This window comes from Pelodiscus sinensis, chromosome Z, assembly GCF_052426305.1.
Source record: "Pelodiscus sinensis isolate ZL-2025 chromosome Z, ASM5242630v1, whole genome shotgun sequence".
NCBI classification, from domain to species: domain Eukaryota; kingdom Metazoa; phylum Chordata; order Testudines; family Trionychidae; genus Pelodiscus; species Pelodiscus sinensis.
Window position 1 is genome coordinate 16668707 of NC_143085.1, and position 18535 is coordinate 16687241.

The 18535-nt window shown below is 44.9% G+C and overlaps 1 protein-coding gene across 8 annotated transcripts in view; it reads left to right on the plus strand.

The window, feature by feature from the left end:
• Positions 1–7355: 7355 nt before the first annotated feature.
• Positions 7356–18535, plus strand: part of TANGO2 (transport and golgi organization 2 homolog) — an 82074-nt gene continuing 70894 nt past the window's right edge. For 3 of the 8 annotated variants that reach the window (XM_075898339.2, XM_075898335.2, XM_075898341.2), the window contains exon 1: positions 7551–7650. The gene's annotated coding sequence lies outside the window, so the exon portion shown is untranslated. Of the gene's footprint in view, positions 7504–7550; positions 7651–7685; positions 8067–9979; positions 10045–13757; positions 13830–18535 lie in introns of those variants that run through there. The other 5 variants (XM_075898336.2, XM_075898338.2, XM_025190459.3 and 2 more) reach the window with 5 other exon arrangements.

Genomic DNA, 18535 nt, shown 5'->3' on the forward strand with positions numbered 1-18535 from the left:
AGTAAGGTTAACCAATAAGCTAATTCTTACTAGTTAATCGCGGGTAGGCTTGCAAACCTAGTGAGGAGGGCTTTAAACTAGGTTCGTCGGGGGACGGTGACCAAAACCCTGAGGGGAGAGGGAAAGTCGGATACCGGGAAGAAATGCAGAGAGGAAGGAGCAAGAAAGGAGGACCCCTGTCTCAAATGGAGAAGATAGGGCAATCAACTGGTTACCTGAAGTGTTTGTACACTAATGCAAGAAGCCTGGGCAACAAACAGGAAGAACTGGAGGCCCTGGCCCAGTCCAAGAAATATGACTTAATTGGGATAACAGAGACTTGGTGGGAGTGCTGTCATGGAAGGGTATAGACTGTTCAGGAAGAACAGGCAGGGGAGAAAAGGAGGAGGAGTTGCGCTATATGTAAGAGAGCACTATGATTGCTCTGAACTCCAGTATAAAGAGGGAGAAAAACCTGTTGAGAGTCTATGGGTTAAGTTTAAAGGAGCAAACAACAGCAGTGATGTTGTGGTTGGTGTCTGCTATAGGCCACCGAATCAGGTGGATGAGGTAGATGAGGTTTTCTTTGGACAACTGAGCGAAGCAGCCAGATCGAAGGCCCTGGTTCTCGTGGGGGACTTTAATCACCCTGACATCTGTTGGGAAACCAATATGGCAGTACACAGGCAATCCAGGAAGTTTTTGGAGAATGTTGGGGATAACTTCTTGACATAAGTGCTGAAGGATCCGACCAGGGGCCGTGCGCAGCTTGACCTTCTGCTCACAAACAGGGAGGAACTAATAGGGGAAGCAGAGGTGGGTGACAACCTGGGAAGCAGTGATCATGAAATGGTAGATTTCAGGATCCTGACCAAAGGAAGAAAAGAGAGTAGTAAAATACACACCTTGGACTTCAGAAAAGCAGATTTTGACTCCCTCAGATCTGATGGGCAGAATACCATGGGATGCTAACATGAAGGGGAAAGGAGTCCAGGCCAGCTGGCAGTATTTTAACAAAGCCTTATTGAAGGCACAGAAAGAAACCATCCCGACGCGTAGCAAGAGAGGCAAACATGGTAGGAGACTGGATTGGCTTACAGGGGAAATCCTTGGTGAACTTAAGCACAAAAAGGAAGCTTACAAAAAGTGGAAACTTGGACAAATGACCAGGGAGGAGTTTAAAGGTATAGCTCGAGAATGCTGGGGGTTTATCAGGAAGGCGAAAGCGCAAATGGAATTGCGACTGGCTAAGGATGTGAAGGATAACAAGAAAGGTTTCTACAGGCATGTTAACAAGAAGAAGGTGATCAGAGAGGGTGTGCAGCCCCTAATGGATGAAGGAGGTAACCTAGTGACAGATAATGTGGGGAAAGCTGAAGTACTCAATGCTTTCTTTGCCTCTGTATTCACAGACAAGGTCGGCTCCTGGACTTCTGCGCTAAGTGACGCAAGATGGGATGAAGATGGACAGCCCGTGGTGGGTAAAGAATAGGTTAGGAACTATTTAGAAAAGCTAAACGTACATAAATCCATGGGTCCAGACTTAGTGCACCCGAGGGTACTGAGGGAGTTGGCAAATGTCATTGAGGAGCCTTTGGCTATTATCTTTGAAAAGTCGTGGAGATTGGGAGAAATCCCAGATGATTGGAAAAAGGCAAATGTAGTGCCTATCTTTAAAAAAGGGAAGAAAGATGATCCAGGGAACTATAGGCCGGTCAGTCTTACCTCGGTTCCTGGAAAAATCATGGAAGGGATCCTTAAGGAATCCATTTTAAGGCACTTAGATGAGAGGAAAGTGATTAGGAATAGTCAGCATGGATTCACAAAGGGCAAGTCGTGCCTGACCAATCTGATTAGCTTCTATGATGAGGTAACTGGATTGGTGGACATGGGGAAGTCAGTGGATGTTATATACCTTGACTTTAGCAAGGCTTTTGATAAGGTCTCACACAATATTCTTGCCAGCAAGTTAAGGGAATATGGATTGGATAAATGGACGGTAAGATGGATAGAAAGATGGCTAGAAGGCCGGGCCCAGCGGGTAGTGATCAATGGCTCGATGTCAGGATGGCGGTCGGTTTCTAGTGGAGTGCCCCAAGGTTCGGTTCTAGGACCGGTTTTGTTCAATATCTTTATTAATGATCTGGATGAGGGGATGGATTGCACCCTCAGCAAGTTTGCGGATGACACTAAGCTGGGGGGAGAGGTAGATACGCTTAAGGGCAGAGATAGGGTCCAGAGTGACTTAGACAAATTGGAGGATTGGGCCACAAGAAATCTGATGAGGTTCAACAAGGACACGTGTAGAGTCCTGCACTTGGGATGGAAGAATCCCAAGCATAGTTACAAGCTGGGGACCAACCGGTTAAATAGTAGTTCTGCAGAAAAGGACCTGGGGGGTTACAGTGGATGAGAAGCTGGATATGAGTCAACAGTGTGCCCTTGTAGCTAAGAAGGCTAATGGCATATTAGGTTGCATTAAGAGGAGCATTGCCAGCAGATCCAGAGATGTCATTATTCCCCTTTATTCGGCATTGGTGAGGCCATATCTGGAGTATTGTGTCCAGTTCTGGGCCCCCCCACTACCAAAAGGATGTGGACGCATTGGAGTTGGGTCTGTTTAGTCTGGAGAAGCGAAGAGTGAGGGGGGGATATGATAGCAGCCTTCAACTTCCTGAAGGGAGGTTCCAAAGAGGATGGAGAGAGGCTGTTCTCAGTAGTGACAGATGGCAGAACAAGAAGCAATGGTCTCAAGTTATGGTGGGAGAGGTCCAGGTTGGATATTAGGAAAAACTATTTCACTAGGAGGGTGGTGAAGCACTGGAATGGGTTAGCTAGGGAAATAGTGGAGTCTCCATCCCTAGAGGTGTTTAAGTCCTGGCTTGACAAAGCCCTGGCCGGGTTGATTTAGATTGGATTGGTCCTGCCTTGAGCAGGGGCTGGACTTGATGACCTTCTGATGTCTCTTCCAGTTCTATGATAAGGGGATGGTTTGAGAACATGATCTTGGTAACTAATTGACCATTCATTATCAGTGGGAAATAGGTCAATGGAGTTACTGTAGAGAACTTTCTGGGTGTCTGGCTGGTGAGTCTTGCCCACATGCTCAGGGTTTAGCTGATCGCCATATTTGGGGTCAGGAAGGAATTTTCCTCCAGGGTAGATTGGCAGAGACCCTGGAGGTTTTTTGCCTTCCTCTGTAGCATGCGGCACAGATCACAGCTGGAGGATTCTCTGCTTCTTGGGGCCTTCCAAGTATTTGAAGGCTTCAATATCTGAGACATAGGTGAGAGGATTATTCTAAGAGGGGTGGGTGAGATTCTGTGGCCTGCACTGTGCAGGGGGTCAGACTAGATGATCATAATGGTCCCTTCTGACCTTAAAGTCTATGAGTTAACCAATTAAACTCTTACATCACTAATCTCTAACCACTTCTTTCACTAAATGCACACAAAACCAATGTGATCTATGTTCACTTGAAAATGGATTAATGTAATTTGGTTAGTAATAAAAGCTACACGCAGTTCCTCAAAACATGGGAATTAACGAAAGGACATAATCAGGCTCAGACAAAGAGTTTGTGTGGCCTAAGCCGGCATGCTGTAGGTGGTTACACTATGTGGCAGGGTAGTTCCCAGCCAGGATAGCACGTATGCAGCCTGGTGGGTGGGCACTGGGCAGCGTGGGGCCCTGCAAGTACAGGGCCCAAAGGAATTATCTTACTCACTTTGCCCTAAGGCTGGGCCTGGATATAACAGCAATTAGAACTTTTGAGGGGGAAAAAAAAATACAGTAGGCACAGGAAGTAGAAGCAGGGGATTAAATGGGCAATAGGCCCACTTAATCTAGCTAACCCTTAATTGTCAGCTTTTGGGAAACTTCCTTAATTAAACAAATGTCACAGTAAAACTGATGAAATTTCTCAGATGTATAGAAAACTGCCAAATATGTCACTTCTTTACCAGGGAAAACCAACACAGTAATCTATGGTCTCAAACCCATAGAAAGTGTCCCCTTTCCCCTTCTCCAGGGATGAATCTTTTATTGGAGATATGCAGTGCCTTAACATCTGGGGGTTTGAATAGGTATCAAGCAAAGAAGCATTTCTAATTTGGCTAAATACTTTCAGCAAGAAAGAACAGCTGCCCTAGATTCCTTAACTAAAAGACCTTACGAGCATTTTACAAAAGCAGTCTTATAATGGGAAGTGATACCACATCAAAATGCTAAACCAGAAAAATATGACCAAACTGTCACAAAGATAAAATATCAAGTTTCCATTGAACAATTTGTTCAAATTATATTGAAACCTATTCAAGATACTATCCTTATTAAGAAAACTCGTGTCTTAAAAGGCCACCTTAAAGTATCTCAGGATATTTTATTTGTCCTTTGTTACATATTCACCTCTGGTAAACAACCAATATAGTTGGTCTCTGGAGTGATAGCTTATGAAATTTCATGATACTGTACTCTTATCAACAATTCTAAAAAATTTTCTAAGTTATTTCATCCCAGTAGAGATTTCTTCTGCTTAATGTCAGAATGATCTGCTAGATCTTCTATAAATGTGTTAAATAAATCCCAGTGGAATGCAACTGATATTTCTAAACAATTTTTGGCTTTAATGCAGCACATTATTGTGTAACTGCTATCAGTCACTGTGTACTCTCTCCTCTCTAGGGATGTTAAATATAGCTTAATTGAATAGTTGATTAACTTCATGAATTCTTATCGGTTACTTGACGTTTATTCTATAATCCCCAGAGATAGGGCCTCACTCCAGAGGAGCTGCTTGCCACTCTGCGCTACTGCCTCTGTATCAAAGGCAGCAGTTTGGGGTGTCAGGTGGGAGCTGGTTCACAAAGTACAGCTCCCCTCACAGACTAGCTACCTCTGATATAGAGGCAGCAGCCACTATTTGGGGAGAGTCTGAGCTTCTGGTTCCTGTGCAAGTCGGAACAGAGCCAGGCTTCCTGGCTCCTAATACACTTTGAATGCAGAGCTGAAGTGCAGGTAGGTCCTGGACCCGAACAAGCCAGGACTAAGTAGGGCTGCTGGACAGCCAGCTAAAAAATGTTTTGGCGGGGGTGGTGAAATGCATGTAGTCTATAAGCTTTAGCTTATCGGTTAATTGGTTAATCAGCTATACTATTACATAGCTACACTTCTCCTTGATTTCAGAAACTGTACAATTAACTAATTAGTTGCAGAGTCATGCAGATTAATAGACTTTTGTTTGCCTTCCATTAAACAAAAAGTCAAAACTGGAATCTATTCTTCTCTGCATTTAAGCACATTTAAGTTTTACTGTGGATATCAGCACAGCATCCTGCTTTAATTGTCAGGGAGCAGTGGGCACTGTGTGGGGCTCTCTCCTCAGTGTTACCTTCTGGTTTTCTTGTTTCAGCCCTTTGATCTTTGCACTTGCCCATGTTGTTCTCTTTATTTGTCCAATGTAATTGGTCTCCATGGTTCAGTAGATCCACCCCATACTCTGGGGGAGAGTCCTTTAGATGTGGGAGAGCTTACACAGTTTCCAATGGGATCCTGCTTTAAACTCTTAGGTATGTTAGCATGATAGCTCTTACTGTTTTGGAAGCACTTTTTTGTTTTCATAGTTCTTCATATTAAAGAATTATGTTCATATCTTCTATATATTGGGCTTTATTTATCTTCATGGGATGTTAACCCTTAGGCTATGTCTGGACTGCAGTGTTATTTCAGGATACTGGAGGTATCCCAAAATAGCTATTCCACATCTTTTGAGCATGCCCGCTATTTCGAAGTATGACAGCCTCACTATTCAGGTATCCCTGTAAACCTCATTCCATGAGTAGTAAGGCACATTTCAGAATAGTGATTTATTTTTAAATAAGTGCTGTGTAGACAGCGCCAAATTTCTAAATAAGCTATTTCAAAATGGACTTGAAATAAGCTATGCAATTGCATAACTCAAATTGCATAGCTTATTTTGATCTATGGGTGCACTGTAGATGCACCCTTAGACAGGGCAATAAGTATTTCTATTACTACTTTTCCCTGGAGGTTCTACCAGAAGGCAGTTTGAATTTACAGCTGAGGCTCCACTAAAGCCATGCTACTGCCATTATCTCCCAAGAAAAGCAGATAGAACCTAAGAGTTTAAAGTTTTGTTTTAAAGACATGCATGGGAAATTCCTTGAGTTACTATTTTAGTCTGGGCAGGAGGAGGGTTGATTTAATTCCACCCATCTTTAAATGGGCAGTTCCTGGTAGAATCATCAAAGGATTGATGTCAGTGCTGGCCATGCTGCGTTTGATCCAATAACTGAGAACAAAGCGCCCCTCTGTTTTTCCCTATCCTGGGATAAACTGAGGGTCCTGCTCTGGACCCAACTCACAGTAAGCTCCTCAAATGTGACTGGGAGATTCAAGGAGCCTTTCTGGAAGGTGAGACTTCACTAGCTGGACCACTGCCACCCTGGCCAAATGCCACTGATATGGTTGCCAACCCTCCAGAATTGTGATGCAGGAGGGGTTGCAAAATCTGGGAGGAGTGCAGGAGAGGATTCTGACCTCAGGGAGTGTGTAGAAGCAGATGTAGGACTTGGGAAGGGGTGGGGATGCTAAATTTTGAGTAATTAACTAATTGAAGAGTCAATGCAATTTGCTCCCCACAGCATTTCAAAGAGGTAGTGGCAGCACATGGAGCCCAGGGACTCTTGCTGACCCTGAGCACTGCCACTTTGAAACACCGCATGCAGCCTGGGGACTCCCCAGCTGGTGCTGGGCAGCATCCGGTGTTTCAAAATGGTAGCATGCATGGAGCCCAGGGTCTTGCCCCAGGGTCCACCTAGCGCTGCCACTTTGAAGTATCCCCTCCTTTATCCCCTCCCTTGCTGCCTCTTTCTGATAAGAGGCAGCAAGATGGAGGCGGCAGGGGGGGAAGGGCGGAACAACTTGTCAACTCTACTATCCGATACGCATTTCCTTATTGGATAGTCAACTAGTCATTCACATCCCTAGGAGGGACTCTCCAATAACTAAAGCTTGATATTTAATTAACAATTGTCATTGGATGAAATCTCGAGGAATGCATGCAACGGAAGTAGGCAACTCTAGCCACAGGAGCCAGTTTGGCAGGTGCCTAGAGCCCTGGGATGCCTTTAGAGCCATCTCTGGACGCTGAGGCAGAGTAGAGGGGGTGTCATGCAATGGACAATATAGCCCACAGCGCGCCACACCGGAGGGCACATGACCATGGTTGTTGCGCTAGGGCGGCCAGCAGCGCGCATCACCCCTAAGTAACCCCTATGCGGGGTCCATCACAAAGGCCTAGGGGGCCTGAGAGGCGGGAACTGCTACAGGGGCGAGAGCCGTCGGGGGAGGGGAAGGGGCGAGTGGAGGCAAGCGGAGCTGAGATTCGTGTAGGGAGGAGAGCGCCAAGATCGGAAGAGCCGCACCAAACGTGGGGAGGGGCAAGATCAAAGAGAAGAGCCGGAGCAACCCTCCTTGAACGACACCGGAGCCAGCCAATGAGAGGTCGGGAAAACAGAGCTACTTATGCTCCAATAGCCTGCGTAGTGGGCGGGGGCTAAGAAGCCAATGGGCGTGTCTGTTGTTGAGGCGTAGCTTGTCCCTGGAAGCGTAATAGCCCGAGGAAGCGGCGGCGTAGCGCGCTGGTGCCGGGTGAGTGTGAGCGCTCCAGCGCCTCGCTGTCAGGCTGTGAGGGGCCCGTCGTGCGGGTCAGCCTACGGAGTCGAGGGGAAGGAGCCTGGCTCCCAGCCCCCGCAGCGCCCCCCGTGGCTGGGATACCGGGTGTCTCCGTGCCCAGAGGGGCGCTGGGCCGGGTCCTGCCCAGAAAAGACGGTTGGGTTTGCGGGTAGCGTCTTGGGCGAGGTAGAGTCATTCCAGGCTCCACCGCCGTCTTGCCCTGGGCGGAGGTGTGAGTCCGCGCCGTGCTTCCGTTCCGCTTCCCCGGCCGCACGTGGGGCTGAGACCCTGTTCCCTACCTTGCAGAGTGGCCCCATTTGATTATGTGATTCATAACGCCCTGGCTACGGGAGTCAGGTGGTCACCTGATCAGCTTCTTGTTGGAAAAAAAAGTAAGTTTAGCAAGCGTATTTGGGCATAAGCTTTCATGGGTAGAAAGCATGAACGCTTATGCCCAAATAAAACTGTTAGTATTTAAGGTGCCAAAGGGCCAAAACAATGTGGAGCCCATACAGATAAACATGAGATTTAAAGAAGCTTGTAAGTGTAGGGAAGGCTGGACTCCAGTGAATTTTAATGACTTAAGCACCAGAAAGCAAATAAAAGTATCTATTTTTAAATCCCATATTTAACCGTCACATGCATCCGATGAAGTGGGTCTTTGCCGATGAAAGCTTATGTTTCTACACTTCAGTTAGTCTATAAGGTGCCACAGGACTCCTCGCCATATTTAACCTAGTGTGACTTTTTGGGGCTGACATAACTTTTGAATACTTAGGGTTGACATTACTAAGATTATTGAATGAACATCTTAGGCCATGTATTTATGCAGAGATCAGCACTGCAACAGTCAGTATTCTGGTGTTTGATTTAGTGGGTCTAGTAAAGACACGCTAAATCAAACCCTGAGGCTGTGTCTAGACTGGCAAGTTTTTCCACAAAAGCAACTGCTTTTGTGGAAAAACTTGCCAGCTGTCTACACTGGCTGCTTGAATTTCCGCAAGAACACTGACTTCCTACTGTCTGAAATTAGTGCTTCTTGCGGAAATACTATACTGCTCCCATTTGGGCAAAAGTCCTTTTGCGCACAGCTTTTGTGCAAAAGGGCCAGTGTAGACAGTTCAGATTTGTTTTGCGCAAAAAAGCCCCGATGGTGAAAATGGTGATCGGGGCTTTTTTGTGGGAAAACGCGTCTAGATTGGCAGGATGCTTTTCCGCAAAAAGTGCTTTTGTGGAAAAGTGTATGGGCCAATCTAGATGCTCTTTTCCACAAATGCTTTTAACGGAAAACTTTTCCGTTAAAAGCATTTGCGTAAAATCATGCCAGTCTAGACGTAGCCTGAGGGTGCCCCTCAAATGTCAGCACTCCTCAAATTGTGAGGAGTAAGGGAAGTAGACAGGAGCATTTGCTCCTGTTGCCCTCCTGCTGTGGAGTAGGGATATTAACTAGCAAATAATTTACTAGTTGACTACTCGACTAGTCCTTTTCACCTTTGAAATGTACAAGAGTTCCAGCAGGCTCCATGCTGTGCTTCCTCTTTGAAATGCTCAAGAGCTCCTGCTGACCCCAGTCTCTGTGCAGTATTTCCAAGCAGCAGTGTTGATTGGAGCCTGGGATCAGCTGGATCAGCTGACCCCGGACTCCAATCAATGCTGCTGCTTTGAAACACTGCTGTGGCATTTCAAAGGGGCAATGTCGCACAGCTGATCACGGCTGCATGTGGCACGGCCTCTTAAGGGGTGGTGCTGCACAGAGCTTGGAATCAGCTGTGCAGCACTGCCTCTTTGAAGTACCCTTCTCTTGCTGCCTCTATCTGATGCCTTTATCTGGTGCTAAAGTTCGAATTAAGGTACATTGACTCCAGCTATGCAATTACCGTAGCTGGAGCTGCATATCTTAATTTGAACGTCTGTGTAACTATAGATGTGGCTTTACACTTTCTGGGCATATAACTACCTACTTAAATTATGTTTGAACACAATCATAGGCGGTATTGCTCTGGGATTGTGTTGTTTATTTTCTCTTTGTGCCTTGGAGGTAGGGGGTGATTATTTGTGTATCTCATTAACTTGTGGCACAAGGTCTCACTGTTGCTGTATTTTAGTGACACTCAGTTTCACATCATGCAAAGTGAAAGCAAATAACTAATGTTTAGGAGGCTTTACAGAAAGAAACATTGCCCTTCAGAAGAATAACAGTGTAGAATAGTCATTTTACTTTCACCTGACCCACAGTTACTGAAATCTTTGTAAGTTCCACCGTTGATTTGTTCTTTGGATTGTTTTCTGCACTTATGTTTTTCAGAGTTGATCTGATATTTTAGTGGAAGTTTATTGATACTTTTGGTGATGGATAAAACCTGTGTGATGGTACGTTTTGATATTTTGTGACATATTTGAGTATGTGTACAAAGAAGCAGCAGCCTTCACAGAAAGGAAGTGTAAATTCTATAAACATTGCACCCTGCAGGTTTTTATTGGCATTGTTATTGTTTTGAACTACCATTCTGTGGTCTTAGAGTAAAAGAGTATAATAATACCTAAGTAAATGATAGTATAATGATCTGTATCATCAGTCAGGATTCAGGGTCATCCTGATGGTTCCTGATAGGTCCTCTACTCCGTCAGTGATGATAAACTTTTGGCTGTGTGCATGCATGCATTTGCTCCCCATCTAGTGCGTTAACCATACTCCATAGCTACGTCTAGACTGGTGTGATTTTTCGGAAATCCTTTTAACGGAAAAGTTTTTTGTTAAAAGCATTTTCGGAAAAGAGCGTCTAGATTGGAATGGACGCTTTTCCACAAAAGCACTTTTTGCGGAAAAGCGTCCGTGGCCAATCTAGATGTGCTTTTGCGCAAAAAAGCCCCGATTGGGACTTTTGCCCGAATGGGAGCAGCATAGTATTTCTGCAAAAAGCACTGATTTATTACAATAGGAAGTTAGTGCTTTTGCGGAAATTCATGTGGCCAGTGTAGACAGCTGGCAAGTTTTTCCAGAAAAGCAGCTGATTTTCCGGAAAAACTGGCCAGTCTAGACACAGCCCATTAGTTAAAATGACAGACTCCCTACAGAGCCCCCAGAGACCACAAATCATATAAAGATCAAAATCACTCAGGCAGGTTTATTGCCAAGTGACATACACCTTGGGTGCATCTAGACTGGCAAGATTTTGCACAAAAGTGGCTGCTTTTGCGCAAAAACTTGCCAGCTGTCTACACTGGCTGCTTGAATTTGCACAAGAGCACTGTCTTTGTAATGTACAAAATTAGTGCTTCTTGCGCAACTACTTTCACGCTCCTGCTTGGGAAAAAGCCTTCTTGTGCAAGAGGGCCAGTGTAGACAGGGAAGAACTATTTTGCGCAAAAAAGCCCCGATGGCTAAAATGGCGATTGGGGCTTTCTTGCGCAAAATCACGTCTAGACTGGCCACGGATGCTTTTGTGCAAAAGCATCCATGCCAATCTAGTCGTGCTTTTGCGGAAATACTTTTAACGGAAAAATTTTTCCGTTAAAAGTATTTCCGCAAAATCATGCCAGTCTAGATGCAGCTTAATAGTTGTCAGTGAACAAACTTGCTGATGCACCACTGCACCTTATGTAAGCCAAGGCAATAGACTGACACCCAGTAGGGGTCCTGGATTTCCAGTGTCCCCTCCCACAGTCAACCAATGATCACCCTTTGGGGTGCACTTTTACATACAGGTTTAAACAAGTTACACATCACTCCTGATATCAGGTTGCCACCCTCTGTTACCTGTTTATTTTCCCTTACCTCACAGAAGTGGCGGTTACTTACTATCCATCATGCTGTGAACTTCGACCTGGTCCTAAATCTAGGTTGGTATGTACGTTATTTGCAGGGAGGTGATTGGTACCAAGATGTTTCTCAGTGAGGCGTTCTGTTAATGTACCCTCTGGAATGTGCTTTCAGCCTGTGTCTGGTACCTGTGTCTGGTATCTCTTGGCATACTTTATGCTTGACCTGGCTTATACTATTTCTCTTTAGCCAAGCTTCTTTTCTGCTTGCAGTTTCACTGAGCCAAAGTCTTGTTCATTAGATTTCAGAACTGCTGATTTTATGTTAAAGGCCCTCAATTTACTACAAGTTGAAACATAATTGTGTGTGAAGTGGTTCATCATCCATTGACTGACTCACAGGCTGTGTCTACATTGGCAAGATTTTGCGCAATAGCACTTGCTTTTGCTCAAAATCTTGCCACTTATCTACACTAGCCATGAGTACTTGTGCAAGAACACTGACGTTCTAATGTAGGAAATCAGTGCTTCTTTCACAAATACTTTGTCGTTCCCGCTCAGGGATAAGCTGTCTTGCACAAGAAAGCCCTATGGCTAAAATGGCCATCGGAGCTTTCTTGCGCAAGAGAGCGTCTACACTGGCACGGATGCTTTTGCGCAAAAGCAAATCTCTTGAGCAAAGGCACATGCCAGTGTAGATACTCTCTTGTGCAAATACTTTAACGCAAGAACTCTTGTGTTAAAAGTATTTGCGCAAAACCATGCCGTGTAGATGTAGTCACATTGTTTACCTTTAACATTTTAAACTACTGAACAGGTGTCAACATTATTTCAGTGAAGATTGACCAATCTCTTTTTGGCTTAGTACTCGAACTAAGTATAGTTCAGAGGTGATCCATGAGCCTCATCATCAGTCAATAACTTTTTGGATCAAATTATTACCTTAAAGGAGCTGATCATGCAGAGTCCAATTAAAATCAAATTTCTAACAACCTCAATTATAAATGAAAGAATAGGGAATAAATATTTTCTTTTCCATTTATTTGATGCCTTTAAAACAGTGGTCACCAACCAGTCAATTGCGAATCCCCTAGGGGTCAATCGCTGGCAGCCAGGTGGCTGCCCCTCTTTGTTCCAGCCCTGCTGGAAAGTGGCACAGCCTCGATGGGCTTTCAGCCTGAGTGGCTACTCCTGTTTCAGCCCGGGTGGCTACCCCCTGTTTATCCCAAAAGCTGCAGCCCATGGGGTTGCATCATGCTAAGCTGGGCTGGATCAAAGAGGGGCAGCCATCCGGGTAACTGCCCCTCTTTGTTAACTTATTGGCTGGGAGGAGGGAAGAGGCATGTGTGCAAATACACATGTGCATCCTCACTCTTGCCTCCTGCCCTGGGAGGTCACTGGATAGCTGGCATATATCGTGCACTGGGGCTACCCTGTGCTATTCCCTGCTGGCTGTGTGCTGGGTTGGAGAGTCATCTTCCCAATGCCCTGCTGCACCTGGCCAGGCTCTGAGAGTTCAGGGAGCCCCTTCCCCAGCTCTCCATCGCACCTGGCCTGGCTCTCTCTGCCCCGCCCCAGAGGTGCTGCTTGCAGGCAAAGCACTGGGTCAGGCAACAAGACTTTGCCCCCTCACCCTTCTTGCCCCAGTGCTGCTCTCAGAAGCTGTGAGTCCCAGTGCTGCTGTCCTGCCAGTGAGTGTGCTGTGGGCATAGGGATGTGTGAGCAGGAGGGGGGGCGTGAAGGAGGATGAAGGAGCTGTATGGGAGGGGGTAGGGGTTGCACTGAGGGGCATGGGGCAATATAGGGGATTGGACTGGGGCGATCATGGGGCTGAAGGGAGTGAGGCTGGAGCAGAAGGAAGATGTGAGAGGGATACAATTTTACTTTGCAGAAGCTGCACTTCTTTGCCTCCCTCCCCAGCCAGCTTTTGGCTGCATTCTCACCCTTTGACATTTTCTGCATTACTCCCCCAACCCTTCCCTCCCCCAGACTCCTTCTCGTACGCCTACCCCACACCCTTTCCTGCTGCTGAACTACCTTCCAGACCCTGCACCCTACCTCCCACTCAGATCCTGAGTCCCAGGGCCTATTCTTTCTCCCCCAGCCAGTCCAGGGCTGGTTCTTTCTCCCCTCAGAGAGCCTGGGACCTGTTCTCTCCCCCCACCTCAGTGGTGCTGTCATGACCATGAGGGTTGGGCAGCAGCCTGGAGATTAAGGGGTTAACTGTACCTAGCCAGGTAGCAGTCAGCCAATAGAAATGCAGATAGGGATTTCAAACTGAGACAAAGGAATTTTTGGTTTTTCCCTTCTTTGTCCCTAGCCAGTTGACTCTCCAGATATTGAGGGAGACAGACAACATGTCTCCAAGAAAAGACTCTTCACCATCTGTAAATAGGGTAAAGTTTAGATAAATCCATTAGCTTTTATTGTTTTATGGTTTGGGAATGGGAATCTGATGTCTGTACATTTAAAAATGGGGTTTCCTTTCCTTTGTAACTAAGTTTTTGGCCCATGGGAGTCCCTCATGAGTATATTTATTAGTGATTTTTCCTTCTAGTTATTATGCTTGTAACAGGAGTATTATGGTGATAATAAAAATTCTTTCTTTTTTTATTAAACTGGTATTGGTTAATTTTTGTGTCCTGGTTTTAATTTATTGCTGGGATTCCCAAGTGATCTCTTCCCTGGTTTTTCTTACAATTACTTGGGTGGTGGCAGTGGGTTTCGAGCCCCAAAATCTAGGTTTTTAGGATTTTGGGGGGGAAGTTTTATACCAAAGCCTGGAGAGAGAAGGTTTTGGGGTTCTTTTGCAGGCCCCCACTTCTGCATTTATCATTCCAGAGTGGGGAATCATCCTTGACTGGTGCAGTGGCCAAAGGTTTGGGCAGGAGATGAATATGAGGCAAGGGGGCTATTTACTGTTTTGCTGGCGGACAAGATGGTAGAGCCCCATCTCTGTTGGTTGATCTCTTGGTGGTACTGCTGCCTCCCTTGGACAGATTTGAATGATACCGATAGTATCACCTTTACTGGGTGATGCTTACCAGCTACAGTTAACTGGTGAAAGTGAAACCAACCCCCTCACCTGCCCCTGTTTAAGTGGTTAACTAGTTAAACATGATATCGAACCAATTAGCTGGTTCAATGGGCTTTTACATCCCTATTTGGCATTACTTGGGTTTTAATCTCAATTTTTATATTTCTTCATTTAAATCATTGGACTGGGTTGGGGTAGGGAATGAGAGGTTCAGTATGCAGGAGCAGTGTTCCCTGCTCAGTAAGATGAGCACTTGAGTGACCATTTAGGAGAAGTTCAAATGCTGCTAAACCGATTAGTAGAGTGCTTATAGCCAGCAGCATGTGTTTCTATTGGTGGAGTGCATTTGTGTGTGCGTTGGTGCACATAACATTTATTCCACATATGTGGAAAAAGTAGAGGGAACTTAAGAGAGATCTGCCCTAGCCCAATCTCACTATAGGAGCTTGGGGCCAGGCGAGATGCACCTCTCCATGGGCCCTGCAGCTCCAGCAGGCATAGCCAGGGGACTGTGAATATCTCCTGACTTGGGAAATCCCAGGTTTGCCTGCCCCCTGCACTCCTCAACCAGAGTGAGAAATTCAGCAAACTGTCAAAAAGTACCCCTCCTCACTCCCTTACTAAGGGAAACAGCCAGCAATGTTCCTGTATGAATCAGGTGGGGGAGAAGCTTCAGTCTTCTCCCTCTCTAAACGATGACAGAGGGGTGGGAGGCTCAGGGCTAGGGCAGTCCTGCACTTAGGGAGGAATGCACCCCCAATCAGTCCCTTCCACTGCCTACTGATGCTGTCTTTTTTTTCCTGTATGGTTTTATGAGAGAGAGTTTCATTCTGGGCACATCCCATTTTCCTGGCACAACCAAACCATTATGTTACTTTAAATAATAAGATGCTGTATATTGAATTTGATGTTCGAACTCTTAACATTTAGAAGAAGTTCTTGAACAAATGGACTGGCAGACACTCTCACAAACTCTCAAATATATAATAGATTGTTGTGGGACATAAAGCTATCAGAATCTAGTGACTGAGCTTTAGCTGTGCATGAGTAGGAAGCATAAATAACTGTTTCAGATCAGTTGTGTAAGTGGTTGATACTGCAGTGGTAACTGACAGATGTTATTTATGATAATTTCCAAAACAAAATATATAACAGACTCACATTTCAGAAATGTTTTTTGAAAGTTCTTCAGAGCAAGATGGGTTTACATCAGATTTATGAGCTAATTGTTTCTAATCAGCCAAACAGTTCTCCACCAAATTAAAAGAGAATATATTAAGTATGAATTATCTTAATAGTCATCCCCCCCATGTACATGTACTTCCTAAGCAGACACCAGATCATGCATTTTAACAGACCCCTGATAGCATATTTTTGAATGTCAGACCAAGAATAATGATTAACATAAGAATGCCAGTTACTTGCGTTGTCACTCTAGTGGCACTTTCAGAATCAGCAGTGTATTTAGAAGCAGAACATTTAATTGCGGAATATTTGCAACTCTTGTTTCAAGCTAGCAGTTTTTTTCTTATTAGTAATAACCACATTCAATGGAAGAAAAAATCTATTGTGGCAATAGAAGGCTTTTGCAGTCACTTTAACCTCGATAGCTTTATTTTGCTTGTTAAAGAGTGTGATTAGAGCCAAATATACTCATTCCCTCTTTCTTTACACAGAAAACCTTGAAGAACCATCTCAGTTTTTTTAACATTCGTTCATTTTTCTAGCAATAATGGGCCTTGTCATATTAAACATATTGAACAGCTCACATACTTAGAATTTTTATTAGAAGAGAATAAGTTAGCCTCATTGTGGTGTCTTTATTTTGATTAACCTTTTCCCATTAAGTCTCCCCACAAGCTAGAAAATTATTTTGGGCTGCAGTTAGGCATCAGCTTCATGTTGGTTTGTTTTGCATGAAACTGAGATGTGCTTCTTGATGGTCTTATGATTTGTAGTGCTTGCTTTGGGATCTGACTGTTTTCCTGTTCTGGTCCTATTGCTGGAGGAAAAGATTAGGCCAGTCTGAGGATGATAATGTAGTAATAAAGACAGAGAGCGGATAGCTGCTGATTTCTAATGCCATCTCTGATAGATCTTTGACCATGCATAGTCAGTTACAGAAATGGACAGCAAGGAAAAATACAAAACAGTAACCCAGTCAGTAAAAAATCTTTCTTACATAAAAAAAAAAAATTCTAGGCTTAATTCTAAGAGCTCGTCAGTTCCCATTTTGCAGAAGGAAGGTTTGCTTTCCCGATATTAAAAAAAAAAAAAAAATGGCCCTGTAACTTAGACAAGCCCCTCCTTACTTACAGGGAACAAGTTTCTTAATTTCATTAATAGCCTGCCTTTATTTCATATGTAACATCCAAAACTTACTAGAAGCTATGAAAATCAGCAGCACAACTCATCCCCAAAATGCTTATAGTTGAGGAGGCCCAACCTGTGTCATCTGCTGAAATTAGTATTATCTGTGTCTCATCTCCATTCCAAACGGGTATTAGCAATCTCCTGTCTTAGTAGATACTAGGAATGTAAATGTGTATCTGGGCTCATCACATGTTTAGATAGTGATCTAGCAAGCAGATTCAGGCCCATGCAAACCTGCTTATCATTACCTAAATTAGGGAAGAGCAGAGCCTCTTGCAGTGCAAATGATGGCGGTAGCATTTCAGTAATGGCTCTACTGCAACTTGTGGGGGATTCTTTCCTGAGTCCTCCCCCCCCCATTCTTGATTGCTCCAGAAACTCCTCTAGCAAATGAGTCTAGTAGTTGACTACCTGATAAGCCTAAGTAGTCAAGTTACTATTTGACTAGTTGCTTCTCCTACTCTCCTCAGAGGCAGCAAGGGGGGGCTTAAAAACTGGTGCCCTCCAGCACCATCTCTGTGGGGGAAAGGGGCAGGGAATGGAGAAGCACAGTGGGGGACTGGGTGTGTGCCAGGACTCAGCTATCCTGGCTCGTGCACGGTACCATATGCTCTGCCTCTGCTTTTTAAATGTAGTAAGAGCTGCCAAGCTCTAAATACATTTAAAAGGCAAAGGCACAATGGGGGACTGGGTGCGAGCCAGGACAGTTGAGACTAGGCTTGCGCCCAGTCCCCACTGCAGATCTGCTTTTTAAATGTAGTAAGAGCCACTTGGCTCTTACTACATTTAAAAGGCAAAGCCTCAGCAGGATTAATTCTTGGAGCCAGGAGCTAACCACGCAGCAGCTCTGCAGTTTCCCTTCTTATCAACTGATTGAGTAGTCCAGTATTTCTCAACCTTTTTTTTTGGTATAAAGTACCCCTTTTCTAAAAAAAAATTGTAAGTACCCCCAGTACCAACAGTTTTCAGACACAAACTTTTTTTCTACCATTGCAACACATTTATTTAAACAACTTAATTGTAGCCAGCTGGGTGATGAAATTTCTGGGTGTAAAAAGTATAAAAATAATAAAGCGCTGTAAAACTTAAAACAGAAACTCAGTTTTCTCCAAATTTCAGTTGTGTTGATGGTATCCCCGTCCCCCGCCAGACTTCGCTCAAGTACTCCTAAGGGTACACGTACCACTGGTTGAGAAACACTGGAGTACTCGATGAAAAGTCCATCAGCTACTCGATTAACTGATTAAACACAATTTAACATCCTTAATCCATGGGTAACCGTGCAGATACAGAGGCAGCAGCGTGGGTAGGGGGAGGTGTGTGTGCTCCTGGACCTGGCACAAACTAGAACTGATCTGGAGTGTGTGCCTGCCTAGCTCCTAATACACTTTAAATGCAGAGCTGAAGTGGGGGCAGGTCCCAGACCTTGTGGAAACCAGGACTAAGCCGGGCTGCCTGCCTGCCTGGCTCCTAATACATTTTAAATGCAGAGCTACAGCAGGGGTAGGTCTGAGACCCCAGGGTAGGTCTGAGACTGAGCCAGGCTGCTGGCCAGCCTGCTAAAAAATTTACTGGTGGGGGAAGGGGGAACGTGTAGTCTCTCTAGCATTAACCTATAAAGTTTTTGCTTATCTGTTAATCAACTATACTATTACATCCTTAGGCCATTCCAGACCTCACACCATCTCCATT